General features: G+C 37.4%; 1 protein-coding gene across 37 annotated transcripts in view; it reads right to left on the reverse strand.

Annotated features, from left to right (window-relative positions):
- Positions 1-15673, reverse strand: part of PTPRD (protein tyrosine phosphatase receptor type D) — a 528787-nt gene extending 513114 nt beyond the window's left edge. For all 37 annotated transcript variants that reach the window (XM_032595610.1, XM_032595608.1, XM_032595594.1 and 34 more), the window contains exon 1: positions 15616-15673. The gene's annotated coding sequence lies outside the window, so the exon portion shown is untranslated. The remainder of the gene's footprint in view (positions 1-15615) is intronic.
- Between the last annotated feature and the right edge of the window lie 17 nt (positions 15674-15690).

The following is a 15690-nucleotide window of genomic DNA, read 5'->3' on the forward strand; positions in this document are numbered from 1 at the left end:
GACAAATTCAAGTTCTACGTTCTCACCTAGAGCACTATAAGCCATGACTGCAGTGTGGTGGGCTTCAGCAGATCAACTACTAAATCTTGCTTGGGTGAAAATGTGTTGCTGTTTTATATAGCTCCTGACCCTATCATAATATTCCTACAACCATCAAGGTTTAGATCTTTAATTACAAGAGGAACCTGATTTTCACCTTGGTTACTGATAGAGATGGTAACTATATTCACAATAAAAAGCCAAGACTTGAAAAATGAGACTTTGCAAGAGGTGAGGTTCCTCAGGCTCTGGTGGATTAATTGGCCCAAAGTAGACCTTCCACTTTTTTACTCTGTTACAGGGGAAGCTGAAAATGTCAGGAAGCATAAGCACTCCCATCCCCGCCACAAATCCTTTTGGTAAGGAAATAAATCAATCTGTTATAACAGAAATGAAAACAACTTTTATTATTTGTATAGTTGAGAGACTTTCTGAGAAAGGGGTGGGAGACACTGTTCATGGTCTGAAGCAAACAGCAATTTATTAGATGCCAAACACCCTCAGCATTGGGTGTGGACAATCCCCTGCCCCTAACACAGACCTTTGTATTTTCTTTAAAGCAACAAGTACTGCTTAATACACAAATTGGTTGTATGCCTTTAAAAACACTTATCCCTCCAAAAGCTGTTTTTGTGAATTTTGATTATATAACTGGAGGACATACCAACAAAGAGTCTCAGAACGGATTAAAACAAACAAAAAACTACACCTAATGGGTAACTACTTTTTAAAGCATTTTTAAAACAAAGCAACTTCTTTATATAACTATAGTAACAATGCAAAAGAAAAAAAAATCTACCTGCAAAATGCAAAGGTTGCAACTAAAAATACCAGGATCTGTGATGCTCCCTGTAGGAGGTGATAGAGACTTAAGATGTGAAAGGAAAAAAGAAAGGCATTTGGGAACAATTATCTCAAGTTCTGTGACCAAAGGAGAGACTGGATGGGTGAAAAGTGAGGCTACATTTCCAGGAACTGTTATAAGTTGTTTAGTTTTTATCCCTCCTCCTTCATCTGACTATTCTATTATCGCTCTACAAAAATTAAACTGAGCTTTGACCCCTTGCCAAGGCAACAAGGAGGGCAGGAGGGGGGGGGGATGGGTCTTAAGGTACAGGTCCAGTATTGTCTCGACTACTCTACCTCTCATCCCCACCGGATTGTCAGGGGTGATTCAGGAGTCCTCATCTGCCCCACGTTTCTTACAATGGCTTCCAACAGTTTTTCTGATACATGATTGTCATTATTACGTGTGACATGTGACACAGGACTGGCTTGATCCCTGACACAATTCAAGAGCACTGTAACAGAGCAAAAGGATAGTAAGAAACATGCTAAGAGGAGGCTAGGTAATGCTACTGCATCCCCAGGATTTCCTTCGGGCCTTCTTCCTGCCCATTTCAGCCAACCTAACCAAGACATATTTGCTCTGCTCTGCATAAGGAACTTTAAGATATCAGAACTCTCCAGGTTGCCGAGTCTATACCCGTTGTCCATTAAAAGTGTCCCCATTCACTGTCACAGCATCCTGTTAGGATGTTAAATTATGTAATCACACTATTGAGCCCCTTCTTTCAACCATATTGCCACTCCATAATCCTGGTATATCTCTGCAGTGAAAATGGCTGAAATACAAACAAAAATCACTTGGAAAATAACAGAAAAGACTGCTGACAAAATCAGAGGAGATGTGGTGGAACTGATATCCTCAATTTGTTTCCTTATTTGGCCACAGTACAAATGTATTCCTCTACACTATGCAGGTACAAAATAAAGAGTATGTATACTTGTCATCAGACAGAAAGCAATGACTCGGCCATCAATTCACTTGCCTTGAGGATGTATTTCTGAGACACAGTATCTTTCACTTACATCTGGCAGGTACATTCTTTCCTACTACGATCAATGGGTATTGTCATTACGTAAATGGTCTACCTTTATTTTATTATATATGAAACCTCAAAAATACCAAATGATGTTTCAGACCGATCAGATAGGCCAGAGCTGTCCAACACAGCTTTGTGCAACAATGGCGATGTTCTGTCTGTGTTGTTCTGTATGACACCCACCACCAACAGCACAACTGAGTTTATAAATATATTTCATTTTAATTAAGTAATAAGGACACTTGGCATCTTATGGATGTGTGTGTGTATATATATGTATATACATACATATATATGTGATAAAGAAGATCCACATCCTTTTCTTTCCTTTGAGTTTTGATGAGAAAAGGCAGTCGATTCCTCGTCAAAGCAGACATTGTCTGATATAGAACCTTCCTCCAAATTAGAAGCAGCAATGCATTGGCCAGGACCCCATTCCTGGCAGTATAACAGGGACAGCGTTAATGACAGAAAAGAATAGCCTAAAATTCAGAAGACCACGGCTGAAGGGCTAGCTGGGACGGCGAAGTCTCTTCTATTCTTGGGCTCTTAGTTTCCTCAGCAAAACAACAGGAGATTTAATCTAATGTCCTTTCTAGCACATTCAGAAAATTCCCCATTCACTCTCTGAGAAATGGTTATCCCTATGGCAAAGAGGCCAATGTTGCTTTTTGACAAACAGTAATGTGTTCAGCTGTCATCTGGTGATATGAAAACACAGTGTAGTTTGTCACTCTGATACCTAAGTAATCAAGAAATAGAAAGAATCTTACGCATAAAATATCTAAAAGATAATATTTCCCCTTTACTTATAGGTATTACTATGTTCACACAGGCTTGTAGATGCAAGTTTTTATCCATTTGATTATTTCATTATTTTTTTCAATTCCAGTTGCAAAAAAAACATTACTACTATAAAATCCTCCTACAACATTGTGCATTTTTTCTTCTAAATCATGAAGATGATTTTGAAAAATTTATACAATCAGAAATGGTAACAACCCTTTTAAATACATTTGTTAAACATTGTTAATCACATTTATGTTACTTTTATTTATGTATATTAGTATGAACAACACTCACTAAGTGACTAGTTTGACATACCCCATTAAGGGCTCTATCATTTTAAAAATGCTTTGAAATACAATATCAGTCAGAATGAGGCTAAGAAGATGCATATTTTAAAAAATTTCTCATAGAAGCTAACCATCTGTACAATAATCCATTGTCTGCTCTACCAAGGTGATTTATTAAGGATAATGAAGCATATGATTTAATAGCTGCCGCAAATCCTTTTTCAAGTAGGATGGGTATAAATAATACAAAAAGATGGTCCAATAATAGCCAAATCCTAACCTAAGAACTATTCTATATGCTGGGTCACAGGAAATTAGATGAGCTCAATTAACTATGGATCTAAGTGACGTGTGGCTAGTAGCTAAGAATCTAACCACTCTTTCTTATTCCAGCAATGATTAGTATTACTATTTAGTGAATCCTGTAAGTCCTACTATCATGATGGAACTTTTTCCATGAATAGCTTTTTTCCACATGACAACACAAAGGTCTCCAATAGGAAATGGACTTTAGGGTAGCACAAATTTTTCAAAATCTTAAGAATCCAGATCTGTGTCTATTTTTCGATGCAAATTGTACTTAGCAGCGTTTTGCTCATTTGTATATCCTCACAATACTCTGTATGTAGCAGAGTTTAATGCAGGGCACTCTGAAGATGAATACATAAATGGGAGAGCAGGTAAGTAGTAAAATGAAGTCTCTAAAATCCTTGCAGAAAAAACATGCAATTCTATATCCCTGTGAGATCTGGTTCTAACCTTTGCCAACTATTCTACATTTAAGCTCTGCTAGCCAATTGTCAAAGGTTATTTCCTTTGGTGGCGAAGGTTTCCATAACCAGCTTCTTGTAAAACATGAGAAAAACCCAAGAAATCATATACACTGTTTGAATGAAAATGTCCAAACATGAGCTCCTGTTTGCAAACTGACACTTTCCTCTCCTGGCTAACTCTATTAATATGTGAGTCTTTACTGAGACTTTATGTAATCAGTGAGGCAAATCTCTGATGACGGGAAATAAAAGCCATCATACATGCCAGCTGTTTGGCATGAAGAGATTCCCTGGGTGTGCCTTACAAATATGGCAGAGCTACTCACTAAGGTGGCACTGCCAGTCCTGTCCACATGCCACCCAACAAGTCCATCGAAAATAATATTAGATGTTACAAATCCTAGTGATCACATAATACTGGACTGTGGAAAATTTCCATGTCTAAACGTAATCAGGGGCCTATGTGTGAGACATATGTCACCTTCTAAAAAATGTATGCTTCACAAGCCACATTCACCACCAGTGTACTTTCACACTGCATTTCCTACCACTCTTGCTCTTGTGAGCTTGGCTTGCCAGAACTGAGATCAATTTTATTAGATACCATTAGTCTGTGTTAGGGCGGTCATTTGAATAACAACAGATTGGCAAGTATAAAACTAAGGCACCTGTTGTACATTTGGCAGCCTGGATGAGGCCCTTTAAAATGAAAACAAATACAAGCTATAATCATGCCAGGCAATGGCTTTTGGTTCAATAATGACCATGTGTCAGAATTAAGTGCATCTGGGAATTCCTACCCCAGCCAGATGTAAAGGCAGATTTGTCTTGTCTAGTGACATATGAGTAGATACACACAATATACTCATATTTGGCTTTGTCTTAGTTTAGTACAGAAGTAGGTAAGTGGAACTTAGCTCAAGTAAAATAAAAATTACTACAGAGCAACTGGCATTATCATAAATTGTAGAGTTAAATATTAAACATATGGGTTATAAGATTTGGGCCATGAACTAGTCCATCTCTGATTTTTCTGTGCACAATTAATTTGTTCATGGAATACACAATAAAAACATGCCAATACTTTGACTACACTGAGCCAGGCCGTGGGCTACGTGCGAGAGATGCCACTGGGAAAAGACATGGGTTTTAGCTTCAAAGAATTTGTAATCAATCAGACCACAGATAAGCAATCACAATGCACTATTATATAGGCTAGGTGTCAAATTTATTCAGTGCTTGTTTAGTGCATAAAGAAAGGGTATCCACTCGGGAGAATGGGAAGTCCTCTTGGAAGAGTTGTCAGCTAAGGTAAGACCTGAAGGAATAGGTGACTCAGGAAAAAGAGGAAGAGGAAGGAACTTCACACACAGAAGAGAGAAGATATTCTCAAAATTACAAATGAAAGAGTCAGCAGAGTAGTGCCTCTTGGAAACAGCAAATACTTTAGTAGTATGGCTGGAATGTATGTGCATTGAGGGTGTGCACTGAGGGGAACAGAGATAATGAACATGAGGATGGAAAGGTGGCAAGAGCTAGGCAGAGAGAAAGGTATCAAGAGCCAGGTGACTTGCTGCAGGTCAAGCCTTAAAAAGAAGGAAATGGGGAAGCAGAAGCATATTTGAAGGAGAGGGACTACTTGTTCAGATTTGAGTGTCTTAAAGATCACACTGGTTGCAGAGAAGAGAAGCAACTCTAGTGCATTCCCAACTAAACACAGAGGCTGCAATCCGGGCAAAAGATGACAGGGACCTTGCCAACAGATGTCTGCTAACCTATGAGAAGATAGTGAATAATTTCGTTGGAAGAAAGTTAATATTCATTTTGGTATATGTGGGAATGACAAGTTATTTAAAGAAAACATATTTTAAATGATAAATTTTAAATCAAAATTTAAATTATATATTTCCTGATTTTTTTGGTAAAACTAGATCATAGATCAAGTTGAGTCTGGACAACAGTAAAATCAGACTCAAATACATTCAGGCAATCATTTCTTAGGTAGTATCTGAATACACATAACATTTACTGAACTTGTCATTCTTAATTTACAACTATTATCTTCAAAACACAATAAAGAGTGTCACTGTTGGAGAACCCTCACTACGTATTACCCAAAGAAGGTAGGATACGCCACCCCAGGCTTCTAGGAGATTGTGTTTATATATTAAGTCATAGGAAAACATGGCTAAACAAGACAGTGTACAATTGGGAGAAGTAGTTTGGAAACCTGGGCAAAGAATACTTAATGGTTGACATTTCTGTAAGAGCCATAAAGGACTAGAGAATTTTTCACGTAACTCTAGTTTATGTACCATATCGGATTTAGAACTTCAGGGTGGCTTGTTGTCAGAGAAAAAATAATTTTCCAAATCATCAAACAAATATAAATCCTGTATTGTATTATTTATAAAATCATAATTAATCACAAATAGGCCTCCAAAAACTGACAAAGAAAAAAGCTGAACCTTCATAAAACAGATTAAATGGAGAAAAACTTACCAAGTCATCCATCTGATATTGATAATGAAATTAACAGGTAGGCAGTGAAAATAGAGTATTTGAGAAGAGACATTATAAGTGATGGAATTTCCCAGATAAAACTGCATAGGGCAGGCTGCCAATAAATAGAATGCATATATCTCAGTCACTTGGCATAATTTCATTTCTTTGATGGGAGGACGCTCTGCAGATAATCCTGCTGGATCCATATTTCTCTTTATACAAAGTGCTTTGATTCCTTACCTGTTGGGCAGTTATGAAAATACCAGCCTTTGTGATTTTAAAAACTATTCTTGGTGGAAATATTTTATTTAACCACTTCTGCTCCAGAGCTCAGGCAGTTGTGCCACTGCTTTATGAAAAGCATAAAATTTTAGAGCTAGAAGGCAACTGCCAAAATTAAGCCATCTAATCCAAACAACTTAAGTATAAAAAAAATCAATGCCTCCAGTCCCAAACAGAGAAAGGAGCAGAAGAAAGTCATCAGAAATGTTGGAAACCTACATAATGCCCAAGATTTTTCCTGAATTTGGGTCAAGACGGCACTATATTGGTCTTATTGGCCTGGTATATGTGAAATAAATTTTTAAAAATCCTGTCACACACAAGAATCATATAATGAGAGTTAATACCGGAGTGGACAAAAGTTGGGATTGTAATATTGCTTGACTTAAAATCTTGGCTTTAAGTTCTGTCTTTACTATATCTACGCAATCTTGGGCAAATCACTTAACCTCTCGATGAATCCATTTCCTTCTAAATAAACTGATGATAATAAAAACATCAAATTTATACAGAGTTACTTTAGAGATTAAATGTGGTGCTGAAAAAAAAGTGCTATGCTGAATGCCTGGCACATAGTAAGCACTCAGTAAATTCTAGCAACTATCACTATTATGACTTGATGCATCAGCCACTGCTATTATGCTTCACAAAAATTAAAACAAACTTAGTTTTTAACTACCTCAGTGTCCCAAGCATCATTAGACGTTTCAAATGAATAATTATTCCTCACATTCTTGATTTCAATTAAATTCAACTCAAACCAAATTCAAAGAAAAGGGCACAGTACTTGAGCTGAGAATTAGAAAATGAGAGAATAATTAGAAGGATTTCAATGGTTGCAAGTTGTGATAGCTGGTAAGGAGACAAAGGATTCCAGAAACAGTGCCAGAACTGGAGGTGCCTGAGAGCAGTCTTCTTCCTGATGTCAGGGATTCTGAACTTGCAGGAGGATGAGCAATTGGGGTTGTCTGACAGAGGCTATTGGTCATGTAGGTTAGGGTTCAAATGCAAAGTGCTTGGAATTCTGTGCTGAGGATTTGGCCCTTGATTGTGCAGACTTGAGAAAGTTGGCCTTTCAGAAAGCAAAACGTTTTAGGAAGCATTGAGAGGAGAAATGTGAGAACACAGAGTTTGCTTAGGAAGCTATGAATGGTGTGTTGAGCATGTCAACAACACAGGAAAGGAAGCAGTAGAAAGGGAGTGATAAAGTTAAAAGAGATTACAGGAATCGAATGTGCAAAATTGGATGGAGTCACGAATAAAAGGAAGGAAGGAGATAAAGGTGACGCCCAAGTTTCTGGTTCAGGGATAAATCAGATAATGAGGTACAAAGAAGAAAAAATGTTGATTTGAGTATGGATGGAGGATAATATTTTAGGTTTATAAAATGCAGAGTGTGGGATCCAGGAGAGCTTCTATTTCTCAATCATCTAACAAGCAGATTAAAAATCTGGTCTGGAACTCCATTGAGAAGTTGAGAAATTTATTTTGAAGATCATCTATGCAGAAATTACTGCTTCTATGAGAGGTGGATAGGTATACCACAGTAGACAGGACAAATGGTGACCTGAAGTGGGCCATAGATGAAATGACTAAAAAAAAAGAGTTTAGTATAGAGATAGAGACACACTGGCCAAAATATCTAATAAAGAGGAAATAACGTTGATGGAAAAAGTGAGTGTCAAAGAACTCAGAGAGAACAACTACCATCCATGGGATATTTTCAATGGAAGATGCTTCCCTAAAATTTATTCCTCTAAAAAATATTACAATTCCGGGGTGCCTGGGTGGCTCAGTCAGTTAAGCATCTGACTTTGGCTCAGGTCATGATCTCAGAGTTTGTAGGTTTGAGCCCCACATCGGGCTCTGTGCTGCCGGCTCTGAGCCTGGAGACTGCTTTGAATTCTGTGTTTCCCTCTCTCTCTGCCCCTCTCCCGCTTACACTCTGTGTCTACCTCTCAAAAGATAAATAAACGTTAAAAACAAAATTAAAAAAAAATATTACAATTCCCTCTCTTTCCCGCCCAGGAAGAAAGTGAAAATTATCCCTTGGTCATTAAGTGGATTCGGAATATGTAATTCTATTACTTACAACTAGTCAAATACTCTTGATAGATCCATTTAAAATAAGATATAAAACCATGTATCGAATAATCACACTGGACTCTTTTAACCAGAGACATCGTTAAGTATACTTTGTTTCTCTCTTAAAATCCTTTAATAATATTTCAATTAAGTTACTACTACAAGTAGTTTGAATTGTTTTTACAGAGAGGCCAGGGTCTACTTGTATAGTAAAAAACCATTAGTGCACACACTCAATATGTCCCTTTAGTTGGGATGGAACATGAGGAAGGTGGGGGGGGGTTAAAAAATATTTTAAACATTGGAAACAAATGTCTTTTTGACCTATAATGGGACACTGGATCAGCATTTGATGTGTCTAGTCTAATTTTTCTCTGTGAAATTGTACTGGCAGATCTTAGGGAGAGACAGAAGGCAGTAAATTCCTATCCTCCATCAATACATTTGACCTCAGAACAAACCCCACAACTGGCTACAGGCACCCACCATCCATCATTGCTCTTGAAACCTGATCTTTCGGGGAAGGACAGCTGCACTGAGCAAAAAGCTAAGGAGCTTTCTAAGATGCACTACCATTAAAGGAAAAAAAAGGCAATTTTTTGGTTCAGTATTTAAATTAACTGCTTTTCTAAACATTTCTTCCCCAGACTGCAGTTTCACATCAAATATAATCAAGAATCTATTAATATATTTTTTTTTTACTTTTAAATACTCTTTGTATATTTTAGGTAAAACCATTTCTTGCTTTCCCTTTAAAAGCTTTTTGAGATTGTGTACCATGACATACTGATATATACAGACTTCAATAAACATGAGGGAAAGGAAAGGTAGTTCCAGCATGCGCAGTAAGTATAGCACGTCCACAGCATGATACAAATTGGGCAAATATGCAAAACATCTGCATCCAAGTCCTAACTTTTAAATCAGGTAGCAATAATGTGTAGCAGATAACTAAAGACAGCAAAACTCTATCGTGGAAACTAGAAGTGATGAATATAACATGTTCCTTACAAAACTCTTACAACCAGAATGTATTTAAAATGAAAAATAAGACAAATTCTCATTATCGGTTGGGTCTTCATTATATCTATGATTATTTCCTCCACTTTACAGACAGTGAAACCAAGACACTGAAACGTTATACAACTTCTCCCAAGATTTTACAGATAATAAGTGACAAAATGGATGTATAAATTCAGATCTTCTTGTACCAAATTTATGTTCTTTTCACTACAGCAAAAGAAGAAGAAGGATAAGGGAGGAAGGAAAGAAGGAAGGAAGTACCTTGAGATTTCGCAATGTTTAGCATTAGTTTCATATACATTATATACTAGAAGGATTAAATAAGATTGAACAAGAACTAATTTTCAATTATTTATATATTCAGTGCTAACAAAAAAATTTTGTTAATAAAGGTTGATTTACTGAAGCTGAAAAGATAAGTCTCTTATTACTTGTGATCCGATGATACAGAGAATCCCTTTATATATTTGAAGGTTCAGTATCTCCTAATATCAAAGCAATACTAAGAAGTGCTATTTTCTAAATGCAACTGGCAGTCTCAATTTAGTTAGCTACTGCTACATTAAGGAATATAGCTCGAAGGCTGTTAAAAAAATACAATTAAGAATTTATAAATTCAATCAATTTCATGAAACTGACAGAGTTACAATGCTTAAATCCAGTAAATAGCAATGTGGTAAAGGTCACACTGCTCCTGACATTGTTATCTGAATGTCAAAGTTAAGCAGAGTTTCTGGTCAGTGAAAATCCAAAGAATTTACAGAAAGCCTAGCCTCAGATGCCTGCATTTGCTTTTATATTTTGTTGTAAATGCTGAAGAAGCCAGAGAATAGCCTGCCACCTAAGAGCAGTCATTTGCAAAGGAAAGCAAGACATGTGTGCTGCAGGGAGGGAGCAAGGATCCTCTAAGCGGTCTCAACATTACTGGTCTGCCGAGACACCTGATCTGCTGGCTTATAGACAAAATTAGTTGTCTTAGCTTTCCAAACTGTCAATTCCTTCATTTAACTTACTGATCTATGACATAGGATTTGATTCAAGGGACAGCAAAGATGGAAAGTGAAGAAAAAGTTCAGTTTTGCTCTATTTTTTGGTAATTTTTAAAAAGCTATAGACAAACTGAACAGTATTGACACGATCCAATTAAACATATCAGCCTCAAATAGAAAATAATGAACAGAAAGATACTGAATGAATTATCTTGAGAAGGAGAACACCGGGCTTTACAGGCATTATTTTAGTCATCCCTCCCCCTCTCCACCTGACACATTGTTTTGAGGGTATAGCAGTACATGTGGATATAACACTTAAATTATTTTAACATTAAGTCTTAAAAATATTTGATAAATAAAATGTCAAAAGAATAAAATGCAAACTTACTGATGATTACGTGAAAACAAATGGGTAATTTATTAGAGGAGAAACGAGGGGCAGAGGCCTTAAATGTAATTTTGTGAAATACTTCTTGTAAGAATTCTATTTCATTAATGCTTCAGTCTAGCACCACCATCATGACTTTATTATTTAGGCTGCATTAGGTCAGAGACTGCTGTAACGTATGAGCATTTGCTCTTTGACCTCCCCAAGACTTATGACGCAAAGGAAATGCTGAACTCTTACATGTAAGGCTATAATTTCATATAATGAACAATCATGAAGCACAAGCCATATATTCTTTCAGCTGTCTTTCTTAAGGGCCTAATTGTGAAGAGCTGAAACACATTTTTATTTTAAAAATGGGGAAGAGGGGGAGTTGGACACTTCAATTGTCAAAACAAATGCAAGTCAAGCATGAAATTTTAAAAGTGTTACCAACTACTAATTAGAAGCAAATGAGATTATTCATATAGAAAACATATCCCCAAACAAACCAGTCCTTTGGTGGAAATGTCACTGTGCTATGAAATTACAGAAGCTTAAACAAGTGATGTTTGTGGGAATAGAATTCATTGACAAATCCCTTCCAAGCAATCTTCTTCCGCATTATCAGATTTCTTAGTTGACGTGTTACACAGGAATCCTCAATCTTGTCGTGCACAGAGAGAATTAACTCTTCCCTTTGCTCTTTCTTGGCAAATCATTAATAATACAAAAAGAAATGTTTTTAAACATAGACTTTGCTTCAGGCTGCAAGGTGCCTTTCTGCCATCATAAGTAAGCAGCTTCCAGAAAAGATTTTTTTCAAAGAAACGAAACAGTACAAAGAAAAGGTGAATAACTCCTTAGGGCAAAAAAGCACCCAGAGTAGGTGTAGCTTAAAATATAACTTGTTTTCTCACACTAAACTTTTCAACCAAAAAGTACTGTCCCTTTAAGAAAATAAGAAAAAAACAATACATTCTTTGAATACTCTGGAAAACTGGATACTTAACATCTGTATACTTAGCACTTCATATATCTTATAATACAAATCCTAAAGGTGTATTTTGTGGCCACTAAGTTGAGCACACTATGTCAAAGGTAAAGTTCATTTCTGAGATAACCAGAAACTTTGGGGGGAATTAGGAGGGTAATCATGAGCAAAGGTTAAGTGCTTAGATTTAAAGACCTGAGTCTAAAAGTTTGATGCTCTCAGGATCACAAGTTAGAGCACATACATACTCAAACTCTCAGACTACCCACAGACGCACAGCTGAAACTGAAGGGTAGTTTGAAAGCAAAATCACCTTGAGGAATCCATCTTTCCTGAAATGGTACTTTTCATATGTGATTGTGTTAATGAATTCTTATTTATCCATAGAATCTTTTTAAAAATAGAACTGTTTAATGGCTTGATAAATCAAGCTCAGTCTGAAGGAAATCCAATATGCAAATGCCGGTGGTGGGCTCTTTTACAAATAGTCACCCTTGTCAGTTTGAAAAACTGAAAATCAACAAAAGAACAGTGTAAGTATACTTGACCTTATTGCCTAATGTCTATCAAGATTGCCACAGCTGGTCGATTTCAAATTTGTGAAACTGACACTTAAAAATGTATAGTCCATCTTCAGCCCAGGTCCCTCAAGTGCTGACTACACTGGAGTCACAGCCTCAGATTCTCCTTCCATACTAACTTGCACAGCACTTACAAAGCTAGTTTAATCACACCATCAATCTATGACTACACTTTCCTTAGAGTAATTCTGTTTCATTTATCTTTTAACCCTACATTAATGCAAATGACATCCTTATCAGCCCAATAAAAAAGTTATTAATGTTCCTACTTGTTTATCCTTGATATACACTGAGAAACTGAGATCACATATGAATTTGCACAAATACCTCTTCTGTTTCACATTTTATATGAAAAATCACCTTACACCACCATGGTCTTAAACTAGTGTTCTTGAAAAACTCTTCAATCAATGTCTGTGGCTAACATTAGAGTCTGAGTTAAAAGGCTAAAAACAAAAACTTAGGGGACTGCCTACTTTTTTTTTTTTATTTTAATGTCTCTCTAGGAAGGGTTTGCATATGCCATAGGAGGGTATCTCCTGGATATAAGAACAGTTATACAGGCCCCTAGTGGCTTAGCAAATAGCAGCAGATGAGGGGATTCCGATTCTCAGTTCTCGACTAAGATATTCTGGCTTTAAATGAATGTCAATCTTATAAGGCAAATCAAATCATTGTATTTAATACTTTAATTATTTTTACTTTCATGATTATCTACCAAAATACACATACGTTGAAGTAGATCACCACATTTCATTACTTTAGTAACTACAACCACACTGGTCCAAGAATTTGTGTTACATAACCTCCACAATAAAATATTTAACATCCATCTCTTTACATGTCATTACAAAAGTAATATATTACTCAAATATATTAAGATATATTTGAGAGACAATTTTCCTCTTTGAATTTCACTCATTATACTATTATTACTGAGGGCTTTAAGAACAGATAATTTTGAAGTAAAGTGCTGACTATTGTAAATGAAATACTGACACAAACTGAATGCCACTTTTAAAATAGTAAAAATCTGCATATATTTCCCAACAACAGCCAGTGATAAAACTCACAGTGGAGCGCACCTATTTTAAAGGATGTACAATTAATAACACCCCTTAATCCTCATCTTCTTGCTGTCTTTCCTTTACAAAAGAAAATTCCAGGCAGGCACATTTACAGCTTTTAGCAATTTTTAACTGGACACAATCTGACAGCTGAATTCATGAAACTGACCAGCTTGTCAATTTCACACTTTGAAAGTACAATAATAGCTGATAGCGTGAGGGTGAATTTTAAAAATCTGTCACAGAATTGCTAGCTCCATTGAAAAGCAAAGTACAGTACATAATTATGGGAGGTGGGAGGTAAGGACATTTTCTTTCTATGTCCATTTAGGGTGTCTATTTCAATGATTCGGACATCTAGCATTGAACATTTATTCTCTCTTTGTTAAGTCAATAAAATAATATCTATCTGTGGCATATAACACAGTATGCTTTCAAAATATGTATAATATCTACTAAGCATTGTCCTGGATAGCCTCATATTAGCATCGTCAAGTTGGTATCATCTAAATATTCTTTTAAATCAGAATATTTCAAGTCTTGGTACATCACCTTGGTTCTACTCAAGTTGAGTAGTGGGTGTGCACACTTTCAAACAGGACAGAATGGCCAAAATGATAAGAAGTATCAACGGTTGGACGAAGATGGTCCATATTACAGGATGGTTGGAAGGAACACATCAAGGGGACAGGACCTTGTCTGTAGCTCTGGAAGTCCTACAGTAAATCTATCTCAAGTCACAAGCAGTTACTAGTCTCTGAGAGGCTCAAAATGAGGGTGCTAAGCTCTGCCAGGTCAGTGCCACTATGTCTACAGGCATGTAAAAGAAAATGAAAGGAAAAAAAACTTTAAGAAATAATACAGAGAGAGTGATCCCTCGAGAATCTTCCTGGGTTCTTAAGGCACAAACTGTAGCTTGGTCTTGGGGGATCACTTCAAGAATTTTAGAAAACAGAGACATTCTGCAAGTCTGTACTGGGAGGGGAGCTGGAAACAATACAAGTAAGATTGTGATAGTCCGGATTTTGGGGAATTGAACTACTATTCAGAATCCTAGAATACCCAATTAATGAAAGCCAATCTCATACTTAGTGTTCAAGATTTTTTTTTTTAAGCATAAGAAACCTAACTTCATTTGTTAGTGCTTCTAAATGAAAACCAACCTCGCTGATAAACAATGCAAGTTCTCCACATGCCTACATAAAAGCTACAATCAATCGACAGAAAAGCAAAGAACCTTTGGTTTGTTGTGGCTTTCTTTTTAAATTGTTTTCTGCAACTTGGATTTTTCATTATAAATTCTGCGTCCCCTTCCCTACGTTATGAGTAAAAACAGCAGCTTCCCGTAGCAGAACTACGATCTTTGATTCTTGCCTTGGAAAGGTCTCCAAAACAATCCCCCTCCTCTATGGCAGCCTTGTAGACTTCGATTCCTGCTATTTCTCCTTCCCCCCACTAGTTCAGAGGAAAGAAAGAAAAAGAATTCGCCCCCTCACCATAACCAGCCCTTCTTAAAACAGTAATCACTGCCTCTTAAAAAAAAAAAAAAGATAGATAGATAGATACAGATATATACGGAGCAGAATCCCTGGGTAGGGTCGCCTTGCCCCACTGCTCCTCCATTTCCCCAATACTCTGCCCACCCTAGGAGGAGAGAGCGGGGGTCCATCCAAACAAACACCCTCCATCTCTAGAATTTCCACTCTCCCTGGTCTGAGTTTTTACCCACAGGCAAGCCGTGCAGGGGAGGACCTCTGCCCAAGGAGGTTCAGAAGAGCAAACTGTGTGCGCTCCGGCTGCCGGGGCGCTGGGCTCGCGGACGCGGGAGTGGGAAGCTCCGGCCCGGGAGACGCGGGCTGCCGGAGCGGGGCTCTGGGGCAAGCCCCGAGCGCAGGGAGGGGAGGACACCGGGGGCGGGGGCGGGCCGGGTCACTCGGGGACTTACCTGGTCATGTTGGCTCCGGGCAGCCGCCGCCACCGCCTCCCGCGCCGCCACCAGCACTTTCCCCCAGCGCCTTCG

The sequence above is a fragment of the Lynx canadensis genome, chromosome D4 (assembly GCF_007474595.2).
Source record: "Lynx canadensis isolate LIC74 chromosome D4, mLynCan4.pri.v2, whole genome shotgun sequence".
NCBI classification, from domain to species: Eukaryota; Metazoa; Chordata; class Mammalia; order Carnivora; family Felidae; genus Lynx; species Lynx canadensis.